We start from the raw sequence: 4,337 nt of genomic DNA, 5'->3' as shown, positions 1-4,337 counted from the left end.
GAACCAGAGCAAATAGCTGGGGCTACAGTCACCGTGAGTCAGAGAGATTGTCCCAAATGGCACCCTATTCCTTATTTAGTGCACTACTTTGCTCCTATTGGGCTCTGTTCAAAAGTAGTGCACTGTATAGGGAATAAGGTGTAATTTGGGAAGCATGCAGAGCCCCGCATGACTACAATACATACACAGCCACCGTAGCATAGAGGCAGAGAAGAGGGAAAGTATTTTAGAATTAGAAGAGAGGGATGAATGTGTTGGACGTGTTGAACTATTCTGGACCAGAAGTCCCAGAAAAACAGAAGTCCCCACAAGAATAGTAAACGAACAGAAATTTGACTAACTGGGGACATTTTGTTAGTCCCCACAAGGTCAAATGCTATTTCTATGGGGGTTTAGGGTTAAGGTTAGAATTAGTGTTAGGGTTAGAATTAGGTTTAGAGTTAGAATTAGGGTTAGGAGCTAGGTTTAGGGTTAAGGTTAGGTTTTTGGGTCAAGGTTAGGGTAAGGGTAAGAGTACAGGTTAGTGTTAGGTTTAGGGTTAAGGGTTAGGGTAAATAGGATTTTGAATGGGACTGAATTGTGTGTCCCCACAAGGTTAGCTGTACAAGACTGTATGTGTGTGTGTGTATGTGCTTGTGCGTGCGTGTGTGTCTGCCCATTGGACAGATCTACAAACACATTGACAAACATCCTGGAGCAGCCAAATACGATAAGACAGCTAAACATTGTGAACGTCTTGATCCAGATGTTTTCCATCAGTTTAAACAAGAAGGTCCACATGCCAATAGTAAAACACTAAAACCCAAACGATGATAATAAACTGCAATTCCAATCCTCCGATTGGACAATGCAAGCAGTGTGTTTAGTAGAGAATAGCCAGCCTCTTGTCTGTTTCATTTTTTCATGAGATCAGTTGATAGATCATGGGGTAAGTATTTGTGATATGTCAGGCCTGATCCTCAGTGTAACCTTAGGATGTTGTGTTGTTGTCCTCAGTGTAACCTTAGGATGTTGTGTTGTTGTCCTCAGTGTAACATTAGGATGTTGTGTTGTTGTCCTCAGTGTAACCTTAGGATGTTGTGTTGTTGTATGTAACCGTAGGATGTTGTGTTGTTGTCTGTAACCTTAGGATGTTGTGTTGTTGTCCTCAGTGTAACCTTAGGATGCTGTGTTGTTGTCCTCAGTGTAACCTTAGGATGTTGTGTTGTTGTCTGTAACCTTAGGATGTTGTGTTGTTGTCCTCAGTGTAACCTTAGGATGTTGTGTTGTTGTCTGTAACCTTAGGATGTTGTGTTGTTGTCTGTAACCTTGGGATGTTGTGTTGTTGTCCTCAGTGTAACCGTAGGATGTTGTGTTGTTGTCCTCAGTGTAACCGTAGGATGTCGTGTTGTTGTCTGTAACCTTAGGATGTTGTGTTGTTGACCTCAGTGTAACCTTAGGATGTTGTGTTGTTGTCTGTAACCGTAGGATGTTGTGTTGTTGTCTGTAACCTTAGGATGTTGTGTTGTTGTCCTCAGTGTAACCGTAGGATGTTGTGTTGTTGTCCTCAGTGTAACCTTAGGATGTTGTGTTGTTGTCCTCAGTGTAACCTTGGGATGTTGTGTTGTTGTCCTCAGTGTAACCTTGGGATGTTGTGTTGTTGTCTGTAACCTTAGGATGTTGTGTTGTTGTCTTCAGTGTAACCTTAGGATGTTGTGTTGTTGTCCTCAGTGTAACCTTAGGATGTTGTGTTGTTGTCTGTAACCTTAGGATGTTGTGTTGTTGTCCTCAGTGTAACCTTAGGATGTTGTGTTGTTGTCTTCAGTGTAACCTTAGGATGTTGTGTTGTTGTCTGTAAGCTTAGGATGTTGTGTTGTTGTCCTCAGTGTAACCTTGGGATGTTGTGTTGTTGTCCTCAGTGTAACATTAGGATGTTGTGTTGTTGTCCTCAGTGTAACCTTAGGATGTTGTGTTGTTGTCTGTAACCTTAGGATGTTGTGTTGTTGTCCTCAGTGTAACCTTAGGATGTTGTGTTGTTGTCCTCAGTGTAACCTTAGGATGTTGTGTTGTTGTCCTCAGTGTAACCTTAGGATGTTGTGTTGTTGTCCTCAGTGTAACCTTAGGATGTTGTGTTGTTGTCCTCAGTGTAACCGTAGGATGTTGTGTTGTTGTCCTCAGTGTAACCTTAGGATGTATTGTTGTTGTCCTCAGCGTAACCTTAGGATGTTGTGTTGTTGTCCTCAGTGTAACCGTAGGATGTTGTGTTGTTGTCCTCAGTGTAACCTTAGGATGTTGTGTTGTTGTCTGTAACATTAGGATGTTGTGTTGTTGTCCTCAGTGTAACCTTAGGATGTTGTGTTGTTTTATGTAACCTTAGGATGTTGTGTTGTTATCCCCCCCCCCCCGATATGGAATGAACTCCAATATAGACTTCAAGTAGGAACCTGTAGTTCCCCTACAGTCCTTTTAAGACATGAATAGGCCATTGTATGCATATTTCTGTATATTGTATATAGAGCTTTCTTTGTATCCTGGGGCCTGTTGCACAAAAGTAGAATTAAGACATCCGGGATAAATGACTCAGCTGAGCTCAATGAAGCCAAAACATGTGCGTCCAGGCTTAATTGGTTGCACAAAGACCAAGCCAGGATGAGCAGACACGGATTCATTAAGCCAGGTGAAACCAATCCTGGATAGGTGCGCGCTCACGGCTCACTCAAATAGACCCCGCCACAGATCACAGATTAACTGATTTACCATGGCAACTAGAGCCGCGTACTTTTCCCCGTCGGAAGCACAAATCCTCATGGAGGCATACGAGGAGGTAAAAGATATAATTAAGAAGAAAGGCAACACCGCCACAGTGATAAAGCAAAGAGAAAAAGCGTGGCAAAGTATTGCAGACCGCCTGAATGCGTAAGTAGTGCACAATTACACACTCACCGCTCCGCTGAAACATCACAATTACAATTCAAATATTTAATTCACATCTCCAAAAATGCAGTTGTACTGTAATTATGAAACGGTTAAATTTTTAATTGAAATGCACTGCAGATATGAGTGAAATTGTGTAAAGTAACTCCATCACACTGTATAAAGCTATGATACATTTTTTGATATTTTTACTGAAAACAAGACAAAAATACCAAGTAATTTTTTGCAGTGTGACTCCATTAAATGTGTGTGTGTGTGTGTAGATTAAACATGAACGGGCCAAAACGGACATGGCAGCAGGTCAAAATCAAATACAAGAACATTCTGCAGAATGGTATGGTCCCTGACTAATATTTAACAAAGCACAAGCATATATTGTACCCAAGAAGGTGCCTGCTCACACATTGTCTGTACTGTTTTAGCAGTGAAAAAGAATACCCACAGACAAGGCACGGGTGGTGGGTCACCAAAGGCTGACCTTACCCCAGCAGAGGACATGGCCTTGGAGCTAAATAAAGGCAGGCCCGTCTTAGAGGGGATCCCTGGGGGGAAAGAGACGAGCATAGGTTCCTCCCAAGATGCCACCCGCTTCATTCAAGGTATGTCCTTCCATCTCTACATGGGATACAACCACATTCATATTGAATCAATTTGGACTGTCTGACTTTGGTTTACCTATTGCCTTGCAGTGTCTGGCAGCACTGTGTTCCTGTTAGAGCCACCAGCACAAGCACCAGACGATGCTGATCCAGTGAGTACTCCATCAAAGGCATACTGTAGGCCTGGCATGTCTTGTCTACTAGCTTCAATATGAATCCGATTAAATATGATAGGGTGAAGGCCCCAGTGCAGCAGCAACAGCACATGATGGAGACGATGATGAGGAGGAGACCATCTCTCTGGATTCCAGAAGGCATGAGGTATCATGTTAAGACTGTGAAAGTACTATTTACTCTACAATGGTGAGGAGTCCTCATCAAAATCAAAAAATCTAATTTCTTTTACAGGACCCAGATGCTATACAGTGGGAAAACCAGCCAGGCAACATAGTGCGTATTAATAAAAGGACACCACATCCTGCCAAATTCCAGCTGCGCTAATTGTATTGTGTTCACAGAGCTCACAAGCTATCAGAAAGTTGTATGGCAACCACCTCCGGCGCCAAATAGAACTGGCAGACATAGACATTCAGTACAAGAAGAAAAAGATGTAAAATCTTGCACTGGAGTCCGAAATAAAAAAGAGGACAATTAGGAAACTGGACCTTGAAATAAAAAAACTTGAGAGGGAGGTGAGATATGCCTTCAATGTACACTGTATGCTAACTGTAACACAAATGTATTAATCATTATTTTTCTTTCCTCCCCCAGCTCCAAGAAGATGACACAGCTCAAAATAAAAATTAGGTATATTCTCGTAAAGTC

At 42.1% G+C, this 4,337-nt stretch overlaps 1 long non-coding RNA gene across 1 annotated transcript; it reads left to right on the top strand.

The window, feature by feature from the left end:
- The first annotated feature begins 3,615 nt into the window (after nucleotides 1–3,615).
- On the top strand, nucleotides 3,616–4,076 carry LOC120047367. The gene is made up of 3 exons (XR_005476874.1): nucleotides 3,616–3,664; nucleotides 3,747–3,833; nucleotides 3,921–4,076. It is a non-coding gene; the product is annotated as an uncharacterized LOC120047367 (long non-coding RNA).
- Nucleotides 4,077–4,337: the final 261 nt, after the last annotated feature.

Source organism: Salvelinus namaycush, chromosome 5, assembly GCF_016432855.1.
Source record: "Salvelinus namaycush isolate Seneca chromosome 5, SaNama_1.0, whole genome shotgun sequence".
Lineage (NCBI taxonomy): Eukaryota > Metazoa > Chordata > Actinopteri > Salmoniformes > Salmonidae > Salvelinus > Salvelinus namaycush.
The sequence above is the reverse complement of the archived record's forward strand: the minus strand, read 5'-3'. Positions and strand labels throughout refer to the sequence as shown.